At 46.4% G+C, this 26,643-nt stretch overlaps 1 protein-coding gene across 3 annotated transcripts in view; it reads right to left on the reverse strand.

The window, feature by feature from the left end:
- AGPAT4 (1-acylglycerol-3-phosphate O-acyltransferase 4) overlaps positions 1-26,643 on the reverse strand; it is a 135,896-nt gene that overhangs the window by 98,519 nt on the left and 10,734 nt on the right. Inside the window, exon 1 of one of the 3 annotated variants that reach the window (XM_005211101.5) lies at positions 3,102-4,423. The gene's annotated coding sequence lies outside the window, so the exon portion shown is untranslated. 3 annotated transcript variants of the gene reach the window in all.

Raw genomic sequence — 26,643 nt, forward strand, 5'->3', positions numbered from 1 at the left:
GGGCCCCTCTCCATCGTCATTAAGCACACTTGACCCTCGAATTCTTGGAGACCGTGCAGTTGCCCACCCTGCTCTGGTAGGGAGGGTGGGGTGGTGGGTGATCGAAAAGGCTGGATTTTAAATCTTCCATTTCTCTGATTTTCATAGAGGGATGTCAAGGAGGCCAGGCAATTCCTCTGACTTGATTCATGCATAATGGACCCGAAGTGAGACTTACTAGAAAACAAATGCACTTAGACGCTTTCCTGACATGAATCATTTATTGAAGTCAGAACTGCTGGCTGTGAGCGCCCAAAATAAGTTGACTTACAGTATCCTTGTTTCTCAATAGATCTGAAATACGACCACAGAATATTGAAGTACTCAGCGGTGAATGATGCTTTTGGGGTCATTACGGACTGGCTGTTCCTCGAAAAGTTTCATTAATAACAGCAGTGATAGAACACAGAGCAGGGCCCTGTCTCTCTCCTCTTCTTTTTCTACGTTCTTCAGTCACAAAGCTCAGGAGCAGAGGATGAGCAGTGAAAGCAGTGACTTTCTTTCCAGCGTCTGTTAAGCAGCATCTGGACAGGTTTTCTGGGATTCAGGCAAGCATTCATTCATCCACTAACAACTTAATTCATTCATTAGATCATCTGTCCACCAAGCTATCCATTCATCCATACATCAAAAAGTCACTGCTTCGTATTTATTGTTATGGCTTTGTTTACATCACTGCATTAGACTTCTGAAAGCAAGCACAGCGGATTCTTACAGAGCCCTGCTCCATGTTTTATGTGGGTCAGTATCATAGTGACTGCAGCCATGAAATTAAAAGATGCTTGCTCCTTGGAAGAAAGACTATGACCAGCCTAGACAGCATATTAAAAAGCAGAGACATTACTTTGCCAACAAAGGTCTGTCTAGTCACAGCTATGGTTTTTCCAGTAGTCATGTATGGCTATGAGTTGGACTCTAAAGAAAGCTGAGCACTGAAGAATTGATGCTTTTGAACTGTGGTGTTGGAGGAGACTCTTGAGAATCCCTTGGACTGCAAGGAGATTCAACCAGTCCATTCTGAAGGAGATCAGTCCTGGGTGTTCTTTGGAAGGACTGATGCTGAAGCTGAAACTCCAAAACTTTGGCCACCTGATGTGAAGAACTGACTCATTGGAAATGACACTGATGCTGGGAAAGACTGAAGGCAGGAGAAGGGGATGAGAGAGGATGAGATGGTTGGATGGCATCACTGACTCGATGGACATGAGTTTGAGTAGGCTCCAGGAGTTGGTGACGGACAGGCAGGCCTGGCGTGCTGCAGTCCATGGGGTCGCAAAGAGTCAGACATGACTGAGTGACTAAACTGACTGACCAGGTTAAATAAACTAAAGCACTTACTGAGTAATTATTTCTAGGCCTTGGATGAATCCCCAATCTTGCACTTCTTACAAAATAAATAGATGCTTAGTAGATGTTGGTTCAACCAAAATCTCTAGATGATCTAATTTGATTTAGTCTCCATACCAATAACCCTGAATTGTCAAAAACAATGTACCAAAGGATAGCAGAAACGAGAAAGTCCTATGTTTCTTTCCCATTACCATAAGAGTAGAGCCGATGACCCAACAATTTATTCTCCCTACAGAAGCCATGCAGATAAACCCACAGAATTTCTTTCTAAACCATTATATCCTGTAACCAAGCATAGAATCCTCTTCTTCTAGAACACTGAAATTGCATGAAGCAATGTACCAAATTGACAAGAAAATAACTAAAATGAAAGCAAATTACCTACTTAAACCCCAGTAGGGGAGTTCAGATGTTGGTTGAGAAGAGTTGACTCTTTTTAAGCAAAGAATCTTCTATTAAAATAAAATCTGATAAAACTAAAGGAAATTACTCTCACTGAGTAAGCTACTTAAGTCATGAAATTTTTTAAAGGCAATTTCTCCCATTATAACAGTACTTCACAGTCATTATAAAAAAATCTGTAGTTCTGAAAGGTAAAACCTTTACCACCTGTCACAGCTATCGACGTTTTGGGTTTACTTTCTCCTAGTCCTTGGTGAATGCACTGGCTTTTTTTTTTCTCTGCTAGATAAAACCGTTGCAGAGGCTTTTAGTTTTTAAATATAGCTGAGGTCTTAACATTAAATCAATTTTATATGCCCTTTTATTAACCTTCAGTGAGATCATTTTCAATGTCCTTATCACAATACACATAATCTAGTAGCTGCACTGGACATATCATAATTGTTAATTTATCACCTCATTGTTGTTTTATTTACTGTTCTTTTGTCTTTTTATTAGTAAGTAACAAAGAAAGCTGGGCATCAAAGAATTGATGCTTTTGAACGGTGTTGGAGAAGACTCTTGAGGGTCCCTTGGACTGCAAGGAGATCAAACCAGTCAATGATAAAAAAAGTCAGTCCTGAGTATTCATTGGAAGGACTGATGCTGAAGCTGAAGCTCCAATACTTTGGCCACTTGATGCAAAGAAATGACTCATTGGAAAAGACCCTATAGCTGGGAAAGATTGAAGGCGGGAGGAGAAGGGGACAACAGAGGATGAGATGGTTGGATGGCATCACGGATTCAATGGACATGAGTTTGAGCAAACTCCGGGAGTTGGTGATGGATAGGGAAGCCTGGCATGCTGCGGTCCATGGGGTCGCAAAGAGTCGAACACGACTGAGAGACAGAACTGAACTGAATGAACACACCAATTATTTAATAGCAAGTCCAGTTATAAAGTTTTTTTTCCCCTGAATTTTGGATAATTTCTTTAGAATAAATTCCTAGACACAGGATTTCCGGGCTCAAGGAACAAACATCTAATGGCATCTGGTGAATTTTGCCAAACTGATTTCCAAAAAGTTAACAGTTATTTATGTTCTTACCAACAATTTACAAAAGTACCCATTCCACCACGTTTGTCAACAATAAGAATTCTCATTTAAAAGCAACAAAAACCAGACTAACATTTCATGCTTTAAAAGTTACGTCTCACCGTTTTAATGTGTATTTTGGGAGCCACAAGTGAAGTGGATTTTTTATTCATCTATCTCTTGTATGTTGACTTGCACGAGCTCGTCATATATTAAACAGAACACACATCTTACCCCTTTCATGTAGAGTGACCAATTTTCCAGTCCAAAAGGTCAAAGGTCAAAGCAATTCACGGACTCTTTGAGATCCCAGGCTCTGTAGTCCACCAGGCTCCTCTGTCCATGGAGTTCTCCAGGCAAGAATACTGGAGCGGTTGCCATTCCCTTCTCCAGGGGATCTTCTCAACCCAGGGACTGAGCCTGAGTCTCCCACATTGCAGACAGATTCTTTACCATCTGAGTCACCAGGGAAGCCCGGTGTTTTGGCTTATTAGAGCCTTAACTTATTATGGAGTAAGAACTGGGATTTCTTTCAGAAAGTTTAAGCTTAGAAAGGCCCTCCTTCCACCCTTAATTCTTGTCCTGCAGAGAACTGACACACATTTGCTTGTTTCACCTCATTTTTCCACGATTAACTTTATATCTTTTAACTCTTAGACCTGACGTTTATTTTTGGCTATGATGCTCCGTTAGAATCTAAATGGGCTTATTTTCAAATCTTTAGTGAGCTATATCCAAGGCATTTACTCAGAGATCCTTCCCTCCTTCATTAATTCACACTACAACTGCACACATTAAATACCATAAACAGAAGAAATGAACCGTAGGGATCAATACACTAACCGTTCGTTAAACAGATGAAGCACTGGCAGTGACCAGCCCCACCCCTCGGGCAGGAGGGACGAAGCTCTGAGCATTCTTCCTCCCCTTGTGGCTTGCCTTCCTGCCCACCTAACATCTCCTCCCTTTGTTCTTATCACTTAGCCGCTCAGCCATGTCCAACTCTTTGTGGCCCCATCAACTGTAGCCCGCCAGGCTCCTCTGTCCAAGGGATTTCCCAGGTAAGAATACTGGAGTGGGTTACCATTTCCATCACTTCATCTCTTAGAGACAGTAAAACATTACGTTGCACGACAGATCAGCGTTCCCCGAGCACTGGTTAAATGTCTGTAGCAAATCAGGAAGCCAGACCTTAGAACTCCATTCACGCCAACATAATCTCAGATGGGAATGAGGGAAACCAAGCTGGACGTGGAAGCCACTTCCTGGGCTGTACTCTTCCCATTCGAAGACCAGAATGATTCTTGATACTTCTACGGGGACTACTAGTTCTGACGCTGTACCAGTCTACCCATGGGAGGGTTTGTGCAGGAGAAAAAAGAAAAGCAGACAGGAAAAGTACTTCAGAGTTTTAAAAGGGGTTCCTCACCAACAAGTGATTGGGGAATGGAAGTCAGAGCAGGGAGGACACTTAGGCTGCCTTCACTGTGCATCTTGGGGTGGCTCAGACAATAAAAAATCTGCCTGCCATGCTGGAGACTCGGGTTCAATCCTTGGTCAGGAAGATCCCCCGGAGGAGGGCATGGCAACTCAAATCCAGTATCCTTGCCTGGAGAATCCCATGGACAGAGGAGCCTGGCAGGCTACGGTCCGTGGGGTTGCAAAGAGTCAGACACGACGAATACCTTGACACTTCACTTTCTGGTGCATCTCAGGAACCCAGAGCAAGAATTCCACAAGAAAACAGAAACGGATTCACAGACTTAGAGAAGGAGCTTGTGGCTGCCCAAGGGAAGGATGGACAACGGGACAGTTAGGGAGCTTGGGGTGGACGTGTACACACTGCTATATTTAAAATGGATCAACAACAAGGACCTACTGTATAGCACAGAGAACTCAGCTCAATGTTAAGTGGTGGGGAGGGGAGTTTGGGGGAGAGCGGACGCATGTACATGTATGGCTGAGGCCCTTTGCTCTCCGCCTGAAACTGTCACAACGCTGTTTGCTAATCGGCTCTACCTCAATACAAAATAAAAGGTATAAAAAATAAAAAGAGAATTTCACAGGAATAGAGAGGATGGCAAAGCCTCACGAGGCCCCTGAAACACTTTCTGCTAAGGGACCAACAGCCTAGGACACAGGGATACTGCAGGAAGCCCCGGACACAGTGGGGACTGAGTTCTGGAAACAGGGATGAAGAGAATCCTTTCCAACCCAGAGGTATGTTTGGTATTTTTGGCAATAGTATATAAAAGCTCCAGTTGCAAATTCCCTAACTCCTCAATGGATTGTTTGTGTGCTAGCTAAACCAGACTTGAACTTCTCTGCTTTTAGGTTCTGAGTGCCTCCAGTATCACAGACCAAATACATCATAAGTGAACTAGAAATAATTGCGACCCCGTGGACTATACAGTCCATGGAATTCTCCAGGCCGGAACACTGGAGTGGGCAGCCTTTCCCTTCTCGAGGGGATCTTCCCAACCCAGGGATCGAACCCAGGTCTCCCACGCTGTAGGCGGAGTCTTCACCAGCTGAGCCACCAGGGAAGCCCAGAAATAATTATGAACAATTACAAATGAATAATAGAAAATAATTATAAGATATTAACAGGAAGCCCCAGCAGTTACTACTTCCAAAAATTATTTCTGAAAAAAATTAATTGGAACAGGAAGTCTTGGGAGGGTCAGGACAAACAATGAGGGAAGTATATTTAATGACGAAAAGGTTTTTACAATATACAGAGTCAGTTAAAACATGCACCCTATGACATAAACTGTAAAGCCAAAACCCCCAGTGCATCTCTGTGCTTCAGAAGTATAGTAGTTGGTTGATAAGTCAAACATTTTTCTAATATCAGAAATATTTCAAATACACAAAACATTTTACTACATTGATATTTAGCCACATTTACTTCACTTTTTTAGGAAGTAAGACATAGATATTGAAGCCACCTCTGCCATTTGAGCTTGAAATGAGTGTTTCCATCAGTGTTCTTATTCTTTTACTGTATATGAATTACAACATATAAATTTTGTGTTGTAAAGATGTATGGGATTTCCTTTCTATACTCAACACTTGTTTTTAAAATGTTATGCATTCAGTTTAGTCATTTCAATTGTGCAAGAATATTCTTTTGTACACCTACACATGGAAAATTAATCTATTACCACATGGATGGACATTCGGGTGTTTCCAGTTGTTTTCTCTAACACAGTGCATGAATGAGCACTGGAATTGGAATTGCTGCGTCATTCTGATGCGACTGACGTCCTTGAGCTTCGCTGTGTGTGTGTGTTAGTCACTCGGTCGTGTCCGACTCTGTGACCCCATGGACTGTGGCCCACCAGGCTCCTCTGTCCATGGAATTCTCCAGGCAAGAATACTGGAGTGGGTTGCCATTCCCTCCTCCGGGGAATCTTCCCGACCCAGGGGTCAAAACCAGGTTTTCTGCATTGTAGGCAGATTCTTTACCATCTGAGCCATCAGGGAAGCCCCTCAGCTTCATTGCTGCTGCTGCTGCTGCTGCTAAGTCACTTTAGTCGTGTCCGACTCTGTGCGACCCCATAGACGACAGCCCACCAGGCTCCGCCGTTCCTGGGATTCTTTAGGTATTAACAAATATTAACAAATTTCTTTTCAAAATGGTTGGACAAATAATATTCTGGGAAGATGTTTGGGGCTAGAGAGAATGGGAAATAAGACTTCTGCTTTATGTTTTCCTGTATATTCCAACTATTCAACCAACAGTATTAACCACTTGGGTAATATATTAAAGTTAAAAAAAAAAAGTTCAAATTTTTATGCTACATTTTCAGATTACTTACGCATGTTGACACAAACTGCTTGATACAGCCCTCTGACACTGCTCTCTGATTTCTTAGTGTACCCATTTTACACATAAGGAATGGAGGCTCAGGAGAGCTGTATGACTTATTTTGTTTGGTCAGTAAACTGCCCCATACCTTCTCTGAGCCTCAGTTTCCTCTTTATCTCTTCCACCGGCCTACCCCACAAATCTACTGGGAGTGGAAAATAAGACCGCTGACTTAAAGTACCAAAAAAACTTTCAAGTGATTTATAAATATATATAATCCACTGGCTATTTTTTCACGATTATGTTCTTTACATCTCTGTCCCTCTTCTGTACCTAGTAAGAAATAACTAAGTACCTAGGAATATGGGGGAAAGTACTTTCTTACAAAACCTCAGGTACCATTTCAACTGGCCCTTCCCACGGAAAGAAGTATGCATTAGCCAGTGGTTTACGGCTAGGAGACTAACCAACTCCCTGATCCTCGGTCTGAGCTTTATTCTGATCGGAACTTAACTCTGAAAGATGAGGAAATAGTGGCTCAAATGACAGAACAGAAAATGGCTTCAGAACTAAAAGCAAGTGCTTTCTGGTCTCGGACAACACTCTGCAGACAGCTTCCTAGTTTCTAAGAAAGCAAACCCTGGCAGAGCAGAGAGCTCGGGAAACACAACAGCGGGACTCAAAGAGCTTGTGCCCAAGAACTGTTGAGGAAAAGGCAGAAACTGCTGCATGCACGCAGCGAACCATCTGCACTGTCTGAGGGCAGTACGGGGCCAGCTGCCCTGCACAGCAATTACATTTTCCACAATACCCCATGCAAGCGCCAGGACGTGAGCAGAGCCCTTGGGACAGTCACTTCTTCATTCCTTTCCTGTGCTGTTTCACAGATCAAGTTTTCGTGCAGTAATTCCATGGTAACAATTTGACGTGGATCTAAATACCAAAGGGACTGGGATTCAAAAATCTGAGATATCTTTGCAAAGTAGTATGCTTCCTTAGCTTCAGAGAAAACTTGAGGAAGTGAAGGGAAAACACCCAGCTCTAGTCCCTCAGATGTTAAACTGATCTGCCATAGGACCCAGAAATTCCACTCATTGGTAAAAGCAAGCAATCGAACCGGGGTCTCCTGCATTGCAGGCAGATTCTTTACCAGCTGAGCCACCAGGGAAGCCCAATGAAAACGTTAAGTCCTCGCAAAAAAAACCTCCAGTGACCATCAACTGACACACAGATAAACAAGAGATGGACCCGTGGCTCCTCCACAATGGAATACTGTTGTTGTTTAAGCTGAGTCCCAATCTTCTGCGACCCCACAGACTGTAGCCGCCAGTCTCCTCTATCCATGGGATTCTCCAGGCAAGAACACTAGAGTGGGTTGCCATTTCCTCCTCCAGGGGATCTTCCCGACCCAGGGATCAAACCTGTGTCTCCTGCATTGGTATGAGGATTCTTTACCACTGAGCCACCTTGGGAAGTCCACAATATTGTTCAGTTACAGAGAAAAGAATAACTATTGATACATGTTACAACACGGATGAACTTCAAAACCATTACACTAAATGAAAGAGAAGGCCTTACACATTGTGTGAGTTTGTTTATATGAAATATCCAGAAAAGGCAAATTTACAGAGACAAAAAGTAGCCTAATGACTGTCCAGGGCTGGAGGGCACAGGGGCATAGGGAATGCCCATGGCAAAGGGGTTTTTTTTGAGATGACGAAAATGTTCTAAGAGTAGGTGGTGGTGAGGGTTGCACAACTCTGAGTATCTTACAATATATTGCAAGCCACTGAATCATACACTTAAAATGGATAACTTTTATGGCATGTGAATTACCACCATTGTTTAAAAACACAAGACAAACCCTGGCCCTACAGAAGACAACACCTAAGCACAGCCAGCTTTCAGTCCACGTGCGATGTACACACGCATGTCCCAGTACTGTTTGAATGAAGGACCAAATGGGGCCGGGGGAAGGTCTAGCCTGCAGGAAAAAGGCACTTCCCCTTCAGTAGGGAAAGATGGCCCTGTTGGCTGATGCCACAGTGCCAGTCTGAGTGCTGCTGGGGTGTAAAGGGGGTCCTCCTACACTGGTGTGATCTTTGTGAGCCTGGGCCACAAATGAGGGAGGTGGGACCTCACCTCAGATCCTGAGTGTAGTCTGTGGGAAAGACTGGAAGCTGTTTATCACCCCAGCATTGTCCAGGAACCTCAAAGAGCAGAAGGAATGCACTCCCAGACGCACACAGTTAACTATTGCCACAATCGAGGCTTTGGCTTAAGAGCCAGAGGAAAGTACAGCAGTAGAGCAAAGGTGTTTTCCCCTTCAGGCAGGGCTGCTCTGAATACCTGAGGCTGAAGACTGCCTCTATTCATTACTACCGATGCCACCCACTCAAGTCGGGCTCAGCTAAGACTCGAGCTCATGTTCGGTTGTGTCCGACTCTTTGCAACCCCATGGACTGTAGCCCCCCAGGCTCCTCCTTCCATGGAATTCTCCAGGCAAGAATACTGGAGGGGGTTGCCATTTCCTTCTCCAGGAGGTCATCCCAAGCCAGGGATCCAACCTGTTGTCTCCTGCATTGGCAGGCAGATTCTTTACCATTGAGCCCACCAGGGAAGCCTACACTCAAGTCAGGAGTAGGCGATATATGCTCTAGCAGAATCACTGCGATGAAATTTCAGATGAAATTTCAGGGTTCCGATATGCAGAAGAAATACCACTAGAGCCACAGATCAGCTGCCCTCCAATGCCAACCAGAGGCTTCCCTGGTGGCTCAGACGGTAAAGAATCTGGCTGCAATGTGGGAGATCTGGTTTGACCCCTGGGTCAGGAAGATCCCCTGGAGAAGGGAATGGCAACCCACTCTAGTACTCTTGCCTGGAGAATTCCATGGACAGAGGAGCCTGGCAGGCTACAGTCCGTGCAGTTGAAAAGAATCAGACAAGACGGATCAACTAACACTGTCTACACTTTCTCGACTTTTAGGTTGCGATTGTTTTTTAAGTCAAGCCCTTGCTAAGGAGGTCTGTGTATCCCACCCCCCACCCCCATCCCCCAGTGGAAAATGGAACTTATTTCTAACTCCTGCTTTGGATCAGGAATAAAAATAGTAAACTTAAATTTAGATGAAGGCTAAAAACAATCCAAATGCCCATTACCAGGTGGACAAGTGAACAATCCCAGGTGAGCAAATGAACAAGACACGGTCTATCCGTACAACAGAACAGCGATCAGCAGAGCAGAAGTGTGCACTGACCGGCGAAACGTGGGGACAGACCTCAAAGCACCAAGCCTCGGGGATGGCAGCCACTCCCCACGAAGTATCCCCGTCTCTTAGCCCCTTTCTCAGAGGGTGCCTCTCACTCCAGGAACAAATATTTACTGAGGTACCATCCTCCGGGAGTGGAGGCACAAAGTAGCCTCAGGAACTTTCTATGCCACGGGAAAAACAACAAGAAAATTTAAATTGTGAGGTGGAAGGGCAGCAGCTACTCTCCTGCGAGGCGCCGTGTGTCTTCAGGATAAAAAGCCAAATGAGCGTACCTGGTGCCTGGGGCAGGGGCGGGGAGGGGAGGCTGGGTCAGGACAACCTTTGCACAGAAGGGCCCGCTTCAGTGAGTGTCCACCATACCCAGCTCCTGGAACTTTCTGGACAGTTCCCATTCATGCTTCTGAGTTCCTGCATCTTCCATCCCATCTGCTTGATGTCCTCCCCCTGCCTCCCCTCCCACTGCTGACTGGACAAGTGTGTGTACATCCTTCAAAACTGCCCTGGCCCGTACCATCCTGCTTCTCTCACACAAGTGGAGAGATGCATCCGACCGTCCCTTCTACACTCGCTGCTAGGTTCACCATTAGAGAACTTAAAACCATAGTGTGCTCGTGAGCACTCAATGGCCTGAGTTAACGAAGTGAAAGGCTCAGCACAGTACTGAGGCCACTATGTAACATCAGCAAACGACATTTCCCTCCTGGTGTGTCTGCCTTCCCACAAGCCTGAATTCCTTAGGCACTAAAGCGACTCTCATTTGGTACCCACAGAGTCTGGCAGGGACTTGGCCATGACAAGTGTTTAATAAATATTCTTAATATGAACGACTTGCACAGTCAGTCACACCCAGCATGCTGCTGAATAAAAATGCCCAGCTTAGGGCGTACTTGTGACCTGACTACAGTGTCAGGGGACTACAGCTGCTGTCCTGCACCCAGATCATCATCAGCAAAGCAAGCAGGCAGGTGGGATAGTTTACTTTCCCTAAATCCAGCTAATACTGCAACAGGACCAAGCTATATTTGATGTGGGAAAACTCAGTAATTTAACTCCACCTCTTCCAGAAATATATGTTGGTCAGAGATAACAGAAACTTCTAGACTCTTTCTACCATAACTTTCCACCACACCATTAAAGTAAAATCCAAGAATGTCAGGAAAAACAAAACAAAATCAGGGATAAGGAGGTTCTCTGCCATTGGCTCTACCTTCTTTACGTCCTTTGTCTATAATTGTGAAGGAGGCTGGCTGCTTCACATTGCCTTGTTACAACAGGTGGCCTTGAACCCACTGAGCATCCTAGGGGCTCCACAGTATAAAGGCAGCAGTCTGCACACCTGAGCAGCGGTTCACGAGCCAAGAGCTGGTGTGCCTTCACAGGCTGTTCAACCCTGGGCAAATTACTTAACCTCAGTGTCTTCACTTGTGAAATGGAGACAAGTAATATTTCCTGCCTCATGGTGTTGTGGTAAGGATTAGCTGTTTCTAGAACCCTGACTGGTACATGGTAATCTGAAAGGTAGCTACCATTGTCATCAACATTACCATCATCATCACCACCATCACCATCATAATCACCATCACCATCATCGTAAAGAACACCATCATCAACACCATCATCACCATCACCGCCTCCATCACCATCATCATTGTCACTATCATCACCATCACCATCATCACCATCACTGCCTTCATCACCATCATCACCATCATCATCACCATCACCATCATCAGCATCATCACCATCACCATCACCATCATTGCCTTCATCACCATCATCATCGCCACTATCATCATCACCGTCATCATCGCCATCATCAGCATCACCATCATCATTATTACGATCATCATCACCATCACCCTCATTGGCATCATCAACATCACCATCATCATCACCGTCATTGTCATCATCATCGTCATCACTGCCTCCATCACAATCATCATTGTCACTATCATCAACATCACCATCATCACCATTACTGCCTTCATCACCATCATCGCCATCATCATCATCACCATCACCATCATCATCATCATCACCATCATCATCACTGCCTTCATCACCATCATCGCCATTATCATCATCACCGTCATCATCGCCATCATCATCAACACCATCATCATTATTACGATCATCATCACCATCACCATCATCATTATTACGATCATTATCACCATCACCATCATCGCCATCATCATCATCACTGCCTTCATGACCATCATCATCGTCACTATCATCAACATGACCATCATCACCCTCATTGGCATCATCACCGTCATCGTCACCATCACCACCACCACTGCCATCATCACAATTACTGTCATCATCACCATAACCACGGCCTGTGTCCAGGCTCCGGCTTCCTTTCTGCCCCATCACTTTCCTGCTGGTCACGCTTCTCTCATCAGTGGCCCAGTTCTCCCCAAGTATTTCTAGAAATATCTAGAAAACTTAAGAACAAAAGCAAGGAAGCAGAAGGTTGATCATCTGATTCACGTGGGCCTAGGTGGAGCCCACAGCTGAGACTCTGCCACTGAGACCTGAGTCTGCAGCCCTTTGGCCAAGGCAGCGCGTTCTCCTTTCACAGGATCCACAGCTGGTCCTCTGACTGCAGCAAAGCCCCCGTGTCAGTGCAGGCCGCCAAGGCCTCCGCCCGTAGCTCCACTTCAGCTCATCCCCCTGGCTTTGATCAGCCGCTCCTCCTCCTGTCTTAACGTCATGCTTGGAAGACCCGCCACTTCAGGTCTTCCTGAAGAGTGCCGCTTCAGGAAGGAGGGCCAGACCAGGAGCAGGCCACTGGACCCCCCACCCCTACCCCACACAGCAATCACCTCACCCGAATCAGCCAGAGACCTGTTCTCAGTGAAAGAACTTTCTGGAAAGCGAAGATGTCCAACTAGAATTGCCAAAAGATAAAACTGATCCCTGCATCAGGAAGATCCCCTGGAAGAGGGCACGGCCACCCACTCCAGTACTCTTGCCCGGCGAATCCAATGGACAGAGGAGCCTGGTGGGCTATGGCTATGGTCCATGGAGTCGCAAAGAGTCAGACACGACAGAAGCAACTTAGCGTAAACGCATGACAGAACTTTTGTTTTGGTGACGGTCTTTCCAGCGTCACCAGGACTCTCCAGGCTTCGTAAGTGAAATACATGGGGGACAGCACAGACCATGGGCTGCTGTTCATCAGCGAGTCTCAACCAGCAATCATCTTTTTAGTTCATTCTCCGTTTCTTTCCCTACCCTGACGATTACTGCTTTTCCAACATTTACCCAGGAAAACAGATAACCAAGCTTGTTAAGCCAGTCATTTCGGCATTTGCGTGTTAAGTAGATTCCGGGTAAAATCAGATTAAGCCTAATGAAGCGCACAGGCTTTTGACAGCAACGTTTCTCACTCTGTACTTTAGATCTAGAGCTGCTTTCCTCATGGTTGAGTCTGTCCCCAACTGGATATGTACCCATCTCTTCAATGGAATGTAATTCAGCAGACTTGTCAGTTTAACTTGAATTAGATAAACTCCCTGTGCTCAGAGAGCTGCTTTTCTCCATATTCCCCCCAGAATGCCAATCCCGTCATCTGTGTCAAACATTCCAGCGGATGATAGTACTTCTAAGCCAAAGACCCTGTGTGTGTGTGTGTGTGTGTGTGTGTGTGTGTGTTAGTCAATCAGTCCTGTCTCTTTGCCACCCCATGGACTGGAGCCCCCCAGGCCCCTCTGTCCAGGGAATTTTCCAGGCGAGAATACTGGAGTGGGTTGCCATGCCCTTCTCCAGGGGATCTTCCCGACCCAGAGACTGAACACAGGTCTCCCGCATTGCAGGCAGTTTTTTACTGCCTGAGCCACTCGGGAAGCCCAAAGCACCTCGATAATTCGACAGCATTATTTCTATTTTCAAATGATTACTAGGAAATGTTGGGTTAAGTGACACTTCGTATCTGTGCTTAATAACCTGGTTTTAAAGAGGGCATAGTGGGACTTCCCTGGTGGTCCAGCGGCTAAGACTCCCACACTCTCAGTGCAGGGGGCCCAGGTTCCAACCCTGCTCAGAGAACTAGATTCCGAATGCCACAACTAAGAGTTCACATACCTCAACTATTTGGCACAGCCAAATAAATAAACATTTTAAAAAATGAAAAAATAAAAAGGGTACACACACACACATATAAGAGAAGTCCACCCTTCTTCCTTATTATTCTCTAATACATTAAAAAAAAAAACACTTTATGCCTGGGCAAAAAATCCATCCACAGCTGCTTAGGTTTTTCTCCTCCAATGTCTTATTGTAAAGGGGAAAAAAAAAAAAAGGAAAAGAGTTCTCTACTTGGGGTGGTGAGGTACTGGGTTCTTTCAATGCCTTACAATGAGGTCTACCCAGGGTTCTCATTTCACACAGCAGGTTTGGGTGAGGTTATTCTCCAATCCCCCTGGAGAATATGAGACCATTTGAGTGGCAGGTACCTTTATGACAGCTGAAGAGTCGGACACGACTGAGTGACTGAACTGGACTGAACTGTTAGTACCTGAACTGGCAAATTTCACCTGCCCGACTGCTGAGATTTTAAAATATAATCCTATGAAAAAAGGCTTGATGAGAATAGGAGGATAATTTATTGTGTGTATGTGTGTGTGTGTGTGTGTGTGTGTGTGTGTGTGTGTGTGTGTGTTCCATCATGTCTGACCCTTGGTGGCGCCAGGAGCAGTAGCCCACCAGGCTCCTCTGTTCATGGCATTTCCCAGACAAGAATACTAGAGCGGGTTGCCATTTCCTTCTCCAGGGGATCTTCCCGATCCAGGATTGAACCCAAGTCTCCTGCGTCTCCCGCAATGGCAGGCCGATTCTTTACCACTGCGTCACCTGGGAAGACCCATAACTTACTCAGATCAGATCAGATCAATCACTCAGTCGTGTCTGACTCTTTGCGACCCCATGAATCGAAGCACGCCAGGCCTCCCTGTCTATCACCAACCCCCAGAGTTCACTCAGACTCACGTCCATCAAGTCAGTGATGCCATCCAGCCATCTCATCCTCTGTCATCCCCTTCTCCTCCTGCCCCCAATCCCTCCCAGCATCAGAGTCTTTTCCAATGAGTCAACTCTTCACATGAGGTGGCCAAAGTACTGGAGTTTCAGCTTTAGCATCATTCCTTCCAAAGAAATCCCAGGGCTGATCTCCTTCAGAATGGACTGGCTGGATCTCCCTGCAGTCCAAGGGACTCTCAAGAGTCTTCTCCAACACCACAGTTCAAAAGCATCAATTCTTCGGCGCTCAGCCTTCTTCACAGTCCAACTCTCACATCCATACATGACCACTGGAAAAACCATAGCCTTGACTAGACGGACCTTTGTTGGCAAAGTAATGTCTCTGCTTTTTAATATGCTATCTAGGTTGGTCATAACTTTCCTTCCAAAGAGTAAGCGACTTTTAATTTCATGGCTGCAGTCACCATCTGCAGTGATTTTGGAGCCCAGAAAAATAAAGTCTGACACTGTTTCCACTGTTTCCCCATCTATTTCCCATGAAGTGATGGGACCGGGTGCCATGATCTTTGTTTTCTGAATGTTGAGCTTTAAGCCAACTTTTTTACTCTCCACTTTCACTTTCATCAAGAGGCTTTTGAGTTCCTCTTCACTTTCTGCCATAAGGGTGGTGTCATATGCATATCTGAGGTTATTGACATTTCTCCCGGAAATCTTGATTCCAGCTTGTGTTTCTTCCAGTCCAGCGTTTCTCATGATGTACTCTGCATAGAAGTTAAATAAACAGGGTGACAATATACAGCCTTGACGTACTCCTTTCCCTATTTGGAACCAGTCTGTTGTTCCATGCCCAGTTCTAACTGTTGCTTCCTGACCTGCATACAAATTTCTCAAGAGGCAGATCAGGTGGCCTGGTATTCCCATCTCTTTCAGAATTTTCCACAGTTTATTGTGATCCACACAGTCAAAGGCTTTGGCATAATCAATAAAGCAGAAATAGATGTTTTTCTGGAACTCTCTTGCTTTTTCCACGATCCAGCGGATGTTGGCAATTTGATCTCTGGTTCCTCTGCCTTTTCAAAAACCAGCTTGAACATCAGGAAGTTCACGGTTCACATGTTGCTTAAGTCTGGCTTGGAGAATTTTGAGCATTACTTTGCTAGAGTGTGAGATGAGTGCAATTGTGCGGTAGTTTGAGCATTCTTTGGCATTGCCTTTCTTTGGGATTGGAATGAAAACTGACCTTTTCCAGTCCTGTGGCCACTGCTGAGTGTTCCAAATTTGCTGGCATATTGAGTGTAGCACTTTCACAGCATCATCTTTCAGGATTTGGAATAGCTCAACTGGAATTCTATCACCTCTACTAGCTTTGTTCGTAGTGATGCTTTCTAAGCCCCACTTGACTTCACATTCCAGGATGTCTGGCTCTAGGTCAGTGATCACACCATCGTGATTATCTGGGTCGTGAAAATCTTTTTTGTACAGTTCTTCTGTGTATTCTTGCCATCTCTTCTTAATATCTTCTGCTTCTGTTAGGTCCATACCATTTCTGTCCTTTATCGAGCCCATCTTTGCATGAAATGTTCCCTTGATATCTCTAATTTTCTTGAAGAGATCTCTAGTCTTTCCCATTCTGTTGTTTTCCTCTATTTCTTTGCATTGATCACTGAAGAAGGCTTTCTTATCTCTTCTTGCTATTCTTTGGAACTCTGCATTCAGATGTTTATATCTTTCCTTTTCTCCTTTGCTTTTCGCTTCTCTTCTTTTCACAGCTATTTGTAAGGCCTCCCCAGACAGCCATTTTGCTTTTTTTTGCATTTCTTTTCCATGGGGATGGTCTTGATCCCTGTCTCATGTACAATGTCACGAACCTCATTCCATAGTTCATCAGGCACTCTATCTATCAGATCTAGGCCCTTAAATCTATTTCTCACTTCCACTGTATAATCATAAGGGATTTGATTTAGGTCATACCTGAATGGTCTAGTGATTTTCCCTACTTTCTTCAATTTCAGTCTGAATTTGGCAATAAGGAGTTCATGGTCTGAGCCACAGTCAGCTCCTGGTCTTGTTTTTGCTGACTGTATAGAGCTTCTCCATCTTTGGCTGCAAAGAATATAATCAATCTGATTTCGGTGTTGACCATCTGGTGATGTCCATGTATAGAGTCTTCTCTTGTGTTGTTGGAAGAGGGTGTTTGTTATGACCAGTGCATTTTCTTGGCAAAACGCTATTCGTCTTTGCCCTGCTTCATTCCGTATTCCAAGGCCAAATTTGCCTGTTACTCCAGGTGTTTCTTGACTTTCTGCTTTTGCATTCCAGTCCCCTATAATGAAAAGGAGGAGCTATCCCACGTTGAAGGTCAGGAAGGGCGGCGGTGAGCAATGGCTGTGCTTTGCTGGAGCAGCCGTGAAGAGATACCCTACTCCCATAACTTACTATAATACCACAAAATGGTGATAAGATAACAGATACTAGCCAGCAGTAAGAGTTGATTCCTTATCCAAGAGATAGCTGAGGTATTGGGAGAAGAAGAGAGATCCGAAAGAAAAAAGTAGGGCCGGAGAAGAGACTATTCCAGTAACAAGGGAGGGAGGAGCCACAGGGTGATCAGAGACAAAGGGAAAGACCCAAGCACACTTCCATCAGCCCGCCTGTCTGCAGCAGACACAGAGGAGAAAACAGTCAGGAGGGCAACTTCTCGGGCAGGACTCAGGCAGGCCACATCCCACCCCGTCCCCAAGACTCAGCACTGGGGGCAGGAGGGAGGGGAAGAAAGTCATCCAGCTCAGCTGTCCTCTCAAAAATGTCCACAAGGCTTCCCTGGTGGTGCAGTGGATAAGAGTCCGCCTGCCAATCCAGGGGACATAGGTTCAATCCCCGGTCTGGGAAGATCCCACAGTGCACAGGGCAACTAAGTCTGTGCTCCACGACTGCTGGTGCCCATGTGCCCAGAGCCTGTGTTCTCAACAACAGAAGCCAGCGTGGTGAGGAGCCCGAGCACCACAGCAGAGTAGCCCCTCCCACCACAGCCTGAGAAACAACGAAGACCCAGGGCAGCCACCAGCAGTCAGTGCAGTCGCTCAGTCGTGTCCGACTCTGAGACCCCATGAACCGCAGCACGCCAGGCCTCCCTGTCCATCACCAGCTCCCGGAGCTTCCTCAAACTCATGTCCATCGAGTCAGTGATGCCATCCAGCCATCTCATCCCTTGTCATCCCCTTTTCCTCCTGTCTTCAATCTTTCCCAGCATCAGGGTCTTTTCCAATGTGTCAGTTCTTCCCATCAGGTGGCCAAAGTACTGGAGCTTCAGCTTCAGCTTCAGCATCAGTCCTTCCAACGAATATTCAGGACTGATTTCCTTTAGGGTGGACTGGTTGGAAATACATTAATAACAACCAAAAAAATACCCCACCTCTATCTTCTTTACAAAAAAACAAAAATATGTCCACAGAAATACACAGAAATACTCCCTTCAGCAGAGGAAACTAACTCTGAAGGGTCTGGGAGCAATGGCCTAATGCCATCCAAACAACCCGGCCTGAAAAGTCTTCATTTTGTCTTTAAAAAGGTTATATAAATTTTGTGTTAGATCACGGCATGTCCATGTTTGTTTCCTTTCTTAAATCTCCATTCCTGGGACCTTCTGGCAACACAGATGCTTGAGTGAGCTGGACCGCGTTTTCCCAGCAGCTGGCACAGGACACAGATGGCCAGGATGTGGCAGCTGAAGAATCTGCATCTTCCCTGGATTCCTCCAGGACGAGACCAAGAAATGGGAGCCCAGGGTGTGCCAGCCCACTTCCCACTGCCAGGGCACAGCACAGACCCAGACAGCCCCTGGTTTCAAGGAGCCCAGGGTTCCACAGAGAGTAAGCAGGTGGCTGCAGCTTGGGCCAGACCTGGGCTCTGGACCTAGCCCTGCCCCCCCACTTATGCCATGCCACCCCCCGTGATCCTAAAGAGCCCCCAGGACCCAGCAGAGAGTGCCTAGAGAAGGGGGCAGACGGTTTCCAGACTCTCACTAATGAAACGTTCCTGGGGCCTTCAACAAGGGCAGGACACCTTGACTGCCAGGATAATCCTCTCCCTGCCCAGAGGCAGGCAGGGTTAGGTCATGGGGTTATTAGGGGGAAAATTAGGCTATTAGAAAAAATTAGGACGGCCCAAGGCCTGCCCAGCACCCACAGGACACAGCAAACTCCTCGCTTTGCAAAGCACACACTCGAGAAGGTCCATCTCCTTTGGGGAGTCAGCTGGAGAGAAGCTTTTGAAACCAGACTGTTCTAAAAGACAAATCACAGTTTCAGCCTTTTCAGAACACAGAAGGAGTGGGAGAAAGAGGGAAGGAAGTGCCAACCTGGCTAAAATTGGAACCAATATAAATAATTAAAATAATCAGGCACATCTGAAATCTCTCTGTGCTCCTGGCTCTGTTTCCCCTAAACATTAGCCCTCTTATGCCCCTAGAAACATTTCCCTTAAATGTTAGCCCTCTTATTCCTCTAGAAATGGAGGTCAGATAATGATCTCAGTGACCTGAGATTATACTGTCTTCATTATGTTGTCCAGTCTCTAGTAACTTCTTAAATTTCCTCCTGATTTGGGAGGTGAAGAGGAATTTCTGCACATCATGATGCTGTGAAAACCCTTTCCCCACAAAAAAGATCCAGGAAACTTGGGGGGAAAGAATCCATTACACAGGTAAACGCGATGCTTTTTAATTATTTGTAGATCAAAAGTCACAGTGTTTGCTCTACCAACAGCGATTCCTGGCTCTTTGACTCAGGAAAACCAGTTAACCAATCTGTGCCTCGATTTCAAGTCGGACCAGAGACGAGTTCACAATCCACGAGACTGGATAAAGGATGAAATGGGATCAGGCAGGCGGAGCACACAGCACTCAACCAAGGATTATTAAGGGGCATAAATGACTACATTAGAAGACAAAATAGAAGAGGCCTTCGAGAAGAGCATTCCAGGAAAGGTTTCCTACTGCGTTTGCTATCTCAGAGTGTCAAAGGCCCTTGTGAAGCCCTACACCCACGGGGTGGAGCCCCACACCAAGATCAGAGGACAAAACTCTCTGGAACTGACAAAGCCCCATAGCAACAGCTCTCTGCACAACACTTTGCAAAACCCTGGGGCTCCGTGTCCCACCATTCGGAGCCCAGCTCCTTCTGTATCCCCCACCCAGGCCTGGCCTCCACCTCGGGCCTGAGCGGGCCCTCCCTGCCTGCTCCCGCCCAGATCAGTTCAGGGTCCGAGGGACGTGGTGACCCCACCTCGCAGTCCGCACACTACCCCACATGGAACGCTCCTCTCATGACAGGTCACTTCTGACTCACAATCTGCCTCCTGCAAGTGGAGCACCCAAGCACTAGCACCCCACTCCCCAGACCTGATGGAGGGGTTCTAGACTTCTCCAGGAAGCATTCCTGAGGCCCCAGGCCGGGGAGGGGGGGGTGGTCAGGGGCTCCCCTTTCTGTGTTCCCACCCTCCTGCCAGTGTTAACAACGACCCACTTGGCTTTCTGTCTTGTCCTCCAGGCAGTGACCCTGTCTGGTGCCTCTGTGCACCCGCAGCCCCCCGCCCACAGCAGGCTGGACACGTGGATTCAGGACGATTCTGGAATTACCTGGGGTGCGGGAGTAAGACTTCCCCCCGCAACTCCCGTCCATCTTTCTGGTCCCAGAGGGGAGGAGGGAGAAGGGCAGACACAAGTGACAGGGTAGTGACCGGACACCTCGTGAGCCCCAGGCGTGGGGCTGGGGAGCGGGCCTTACCTGAAGCAGGGCAGGTCTGGGAAGGGCAGGGACGGTGGTCTCCAATCCTGGGGGAGGCCAGAGACCAAAGACTAGAAGGACGGAAGGGGTTTGAAACACCCACTGCCACTGAGGGTGCTCAGAGAGCAGGGATCGCTAGAGAGACCAGGGCGTGGAGCATCTGAAGTCCCAGGAAATGAGGCAAAAGGGCAGATCCCAGCAGAGGTGAGCTCACTTATGCTGAGCAGCTCAAAATTCTTTCTACAGATACGTTAATCCATCCCACACAGAGTTCAGGCCACCCAGCCCAGGGCTGTGTGTTAGTCACTAAGGTCGCTATTTGCAAGCCCATGGACTGTCACCCACCAGGCAGCTCTGTCTGTGGGATTTCCCAGTACTGGTGTAGGTTGCCGTTTCCTTCTCTAGGGGATCTTCCTGAAACAGGGATTGAACCCGGGTCTCCTGTATTGCGGGAAGATTCTTTATTTTCTGAACCACCAGGGAAGCCCTAGGATCTCCCTACACAGAGTTCTGAGAAGTGCTATCGGCCCACCCAGCCCCGCCCAGCTGCCTCCCAGCAGCCAGGGATTACAAGCTGACTCCGCTGGTTGTGTCAGAGAAAAGACAGTAAACCTGGAATACTTCCAGCTACTCGGCTGCCTCTTACTTGGCGTGCGTGTGCACTCAGTCATGTCTGACTCTTGCGACCCCAAGGACTGTAGCCCGCCAGGCTCCTCCGCCCATGGGATTCTCCAGGCAAGAATACTGGAGTGGGTTGCCATTTCCTCCCCCAGGGGATCTTCCCAACCAAGGGATAAAACCCGTGTCTCCTGCATTGGCAGGCGAACTCTGCCACCAGGGAAGCCTTTCACTATTCTATTATTATTTTCCAATTCATATCTGTTAATTTCAGTGAATGAATTGCACCTCTGTTTGGACTCATCCTGGTAAACCTGGGAAGTACAGGTTAGCCCAGAGGGGCAGGAATGCTTGCACTGGGAAGTCAACCATGTGGGTCAAATGTGGGAACTTCCTAAAGCAGTGGTTCTTAACTGCAGGTGCCTTCACCCCTCCAGGGGACATCTGGCAAAGTCTGGGGTATTTCCAGCTGTCACAACTAGGGAAGGGGCAGCAGCTAGAGGGTGGAGGCCAGGAATGCTGCTGAACATCCTACAAGGCACACGTTGGCCCAAAACGTCAACAGTGCTGAGATGAAGTGTACGTGTTCAGTTATTAAGTCACGTCCAACTCTTTGTGACCCCACGGACTGCAGCGGGCCAGGCCTCCCTGTTCTTCATTGTCTTCCAGACTTTGCTCAAACTCATGTCCGTTGAGTTGGTGACTTTTGCCTCTTTTGCTGCGATGAAGAACTCAAGCTGGGAGGACCTGGCTGGAAGGCATCAGATTAGGCAAGTCTAATCCCAGGTCTCTTGTGCCCACCTCTTTCTCTAGGCTACGGCATCCACTCAGTCGGTGCTAGAAACTTTGATGAGAAGCCCCCAGTGCGGTCACAAGGCTAGAACTGCTACCGCAGGCAGGGAGCTAGGTATGAGCAGAGAAATAGGGGCAGGGGCCAGGTGGCAGGAAATCATGCATCTTGTAAACAGCAGCGGTCCATAAGCGGACAGAGGAAAGCAGAAACCTTCAGACTGATAAACCACACATTTTCAGTGATAAGGGTCCCAGTAGCAGGCAAAGAAAGGTGGGGAGAGGCCAGAATATCTTGAGTCCAAAAGCTTTTTGTTCAGTGTGGTATTACAATAAGAGAGCCTTCCGATAAGAACTAGTCGAACACCGAGGCCACGACACTTCCGATCACACGGGAATAAAATCCCTCCTCCCTCCCCAGTGACTTCCACCCCTTCATGTGAACACCCCTCATAACCCGCTTCCCAAAGACACCTGGTGCAGCAGCTCCTCACCGGTCAGCTCTCAGAGGGAGAGTGGATCCTCGTTAAAATAAACTCTCCCTTTCCTCTCTTAACCTCCCTGCTTTGTCTCTGAATTCCTTCACAACAAAGAAAGAGCCTCAAATTCACCGACAATGGAACTGCAATGAACTGCCTATAACATAACAGCATCTGAAAAGAGGTAAGAGAAACCCAAGTATGACGGTGGGTGTTGCAAGAGGGCAGACACACTGAAACCATACTCACAGAAAACTAGTCAATCTAATCACACTGGGACCACAGCCTTGTCTAACTCAATGAAACTAAGCCATGCCCGTGGGGCCACCCAAGACAGGCGGGTCATGGTGGAGAGATCTGACAGAATGTGGTCCACTGGAGAAGGGAATGGCAAACCATTTCAGTATTCTTGCCTTGAGAACCCCATGAACAGTATGAAAAGGCAAAATGATAGGACACTGAAAGAGGAACTCCCCAGGTCAGTAGGTGCCCAATATTCTACTGGAGATCAGTGGAGAAATAACTCCAGAAAGAATGAAGGGATGGAGCCAAAGCAAAAACAATACCCAGCTGTGGATGTGACTGGTGATAGAAGCAAGGTCCGATTCTGTAAAGAGCAATATTGCATAGGAACCTGGAATGTCAGGTCCATGAATCAAGGCAAATTGGAAGTGGTCAAACAGGAGATGGCAAGCGTGAACGTCGACATTCTAGGAATCAGCGAACTAAAATGGGCTGGAATGGGTGAATTTAACTCAGATGACCATTATATCTACTACTGTAGGCAGGAATCCCTTAGAAGAAATGGAGTAGCCATCATGATCAAAAGAGTCCAAAATGCAGTACTTGGATGCAATCTCAAAAATGACAGAATGATCTCTGTTCATTTCCAAGGCAAACCATTCAATATCACAGTAATCCAAGTCTATGCCCCAACCTGTAACGCTGAAGAAGCTGAAGTTGAACAGTTCTATGAAGGCCTACAAGACCTTTTAGAACTAAACCCCAAAAATATTTCATTATAGGGGACTGGAATGCAAAAGTAGGAAGTCAAGAAACACCTGGAGTAACAGGCAAATTTGGCCTTGGAATATGGAATGAAGCAGGGCAAAGGCTAATAGAGTTTTGCCAAGAGAATGCACTGGTCATAGCAAACACCCTCTTCCAACAACACAAGAGAAGACTCTACACATGGACATCACCAGATGATCAACACCGAAATCAGATTGATTATATTCTTTGCAGCCAAAGATGGAGAAGCTCTATACAGTCAGCAAAAACAAGACCGGGAGCTGACTGTGGCTCAGATCATGAACTCCTTATTGCCAAATTCAGACTGAAATTGAAGAAAGTAGGGAAAACCACTAGACCATTCAGGTATGACCTAAATCAAATCCCTTATGATTATACAGTGGAAGTGAGAAATAGATTTAAGGGCCTAGATCTGATAGAGTGCCTGATGAACTATAGAATGAGGTTCGTGACATTGTACATGAGACAGGGATCAAGACCATCCCCAAGGAAAAGACATGCAAAAAAGCAAAATGGCTGTCTGAGGAGGCCTTACAAATAGCACTGAAAAGAAGAGAAGCAAAAAGCAAAGGAGAAAAGGAAAGATATAAGCATCTGAATGCAAAGTTCCAAAGAATAGCAAGGAGAGATAAGAAAACCTTCCTCAGTGATCAATGCAAAGAAATAGAGGAAAACAACAGAATGGGAAAGACTAGAGATCTCTTCAAGAAAATTAGAGATATCAAGGGAACATTTCATGCATAGATGGGCTCAATAAAGGACAGAAATGGTGTGGACCTAACAGAAGCAGAAGATATTAAGAAAAGATGGCAAGAATACACAGAACTGTACAAAAAAGATTTTCACGACCCAGATAATCACGATGGTGTGATCACTGACCTAGAGCCAGACATTCTGGAATGTGAAGTCAAGTGGGCCTTAGAAAGCATCACTATGAACAAAGCTAGTGGAGGTGATGGAATTCCACCTGAGCTATTTCAAATGCTGAAAGATGATGCTGTGAAAGTGCTGCACTCGATATGCCAGCAAATTTGGAAAACTCAGCAGTGGCCACAGGACTGGAAAAGGTCCATTTTCATTCTAATTCCAAAGAAAGGCAATGCCAAAGAATGCTCAAACTACCACACAATTGCACTCATCCCACACGCTAGTAAAGTAATGCTCAAAATTCTCTAAGCCAGGCTTCAGCAATACATGAACTGTGAACTTCCAGATGTTCAAGCCAGTTTTAGAAAGGGCAGAGGAACCAGAGATCAAATTGCCAACATCTGCTGGATCATGGAAAAAGCAAGAGAGTTCCAGAAAAGCATGTATTTCTGCTTTATTGACTACACCAAAGCCTTTGGCTGTGTGGATCACAGCAAACTGTGGAAAATTCTGAGAGATGGGAATACCAGACAACCTGACCTGCCTCTTGAGAAACCTGTATGCAGGTCAGGAAACAACAGTTAGAACTGGGCATGGAACAACAGACTGGTTCCAAGGAGTACGTCAAGGCTGTATGTTGTCACCCTGCTTATTTAACTTCTATGCAGAGTACATCACGAGAAACGCTGGGCTGGAAGAAGCACAAGCTGGAATCAGGATTGCCGGGAGAAATATCAATAACCTCAGATATGCAGATGACACCACCCTTATGGCAGAAAGTGAAGCGGAACTCAAAAGCCTCTTGATGAAAGTGAAGGAGGAGAGTGAAAAAGTTGGCTTAAAGCTCAACATTCAGAAAATGAAGATCATGGCATCTGGTCCCATCACTTCATGGGAAATAGATGGAGAAACAGTGGAAACAGTATCAGACTTTATTTTTGGGGGCTCCAGAATCACTGCAGATGGTGATTGCAGCCATGAAATTAAAAGACGCTTACTCCTTGGAAGGAAAGTTATGACCAACCTAGACAGCATATTAAAAAGCAGAGACATTACTTTGCCAACTAAGGTCCGTCTAGTCAAGGCTATGGTTTTTCCAGTGGTCATGTATGGATGTGAGAGTTGGACTGTGAAGAAAGCTGAGCACTGAAGAATTGAGGCTTTTGAACTGTGATGTTGGAGAAGACTCTTGAGAGTCCCTTGGACTGCAAGGAGATCCAACCAATCCATCCTGAAGGAGATCAGTCCTGGGTGTTCCTTGGAAGGACTGATCCTAAAGCTGAAACTCCAATACTTTGGCTACCTGATGCAAAGAGTTGACTTATTGGAAAAGACCCTGATGCTGGGAGGGATTGAGGGCAGGAGGAGAAGGGGTCGACAGAGGATGAGATGGCTGGATGGCATCACCGACTAGATGGAATGAGTTTGAGGGAACTCCGGAGTTGGTGATGGACAGGGAGGCCTGGTGTGCTGCGATTCATGGGGTCGCAAAGAGTCGGACACGACTGAGACTGAACTGAACTGAACTGAAAAGAGCGACTGCTATGAAGCAGTAACGTGATTAAGTAAGAAGGTCAGGATAACACATCAAGAGATTCTGGAGATGGGCCTCAAAGAGTGATAACATTTGGGAAGGCAGCTGCTCACCACACCTCCTTTCAGCTTACTCTTCCCCACAGCAGGAGAGGTTTTTTTTGTTTTCATCCTCAACCATGAGGAGATGCTCTGTCATTCACCATGGAGAATAATGACAGGGAGCTCAAACCAGTGCTCTATGACAATCTAGTTGCTCATCGTGTCCGACTCTGCGACCCCATGGGCTGCAGCATGCCAGGCCTCCCTGTCCATTACCATCTCCTGAAGTTTACTCAAACTCATGTCCATTGAGTCGGTGATGCCATCCCACCATCTCATCTTCTGTCGCCCCCTTCTCCTCCTGCTTCAAGCTTTCCCAGCATCAGTCTTTCCCATCAATCTTTCCAGTAAGAGAGAGGGAAGGGGAGGAACAAGCAGGTGCCCAGGAGGAGGTTTCAGATGTTGCTTTTGCTGGTGTGTGGACGGCTTCTGCATCCTGGGAGGAAGCGCTAGGGAAGGACAGACTCTTTAAAATTTCATCAGCCTGGGTTAACCTCT

Source organism: Bos taurus, chromosome 9 (assembly GCF_002263795.3).
Source record: "Bos taurus isolate L1 Dominette 01449 registration number 42190680 breed Hereford chromosome 9, ARS-UCD2.0, whole genome shotgun sequence".
Lineage (NCBI taxonomy): Eukaryota > Metazoa > Chordata > Mammalia > Artiodactyla > Bovidae > Bos > Bos taurus.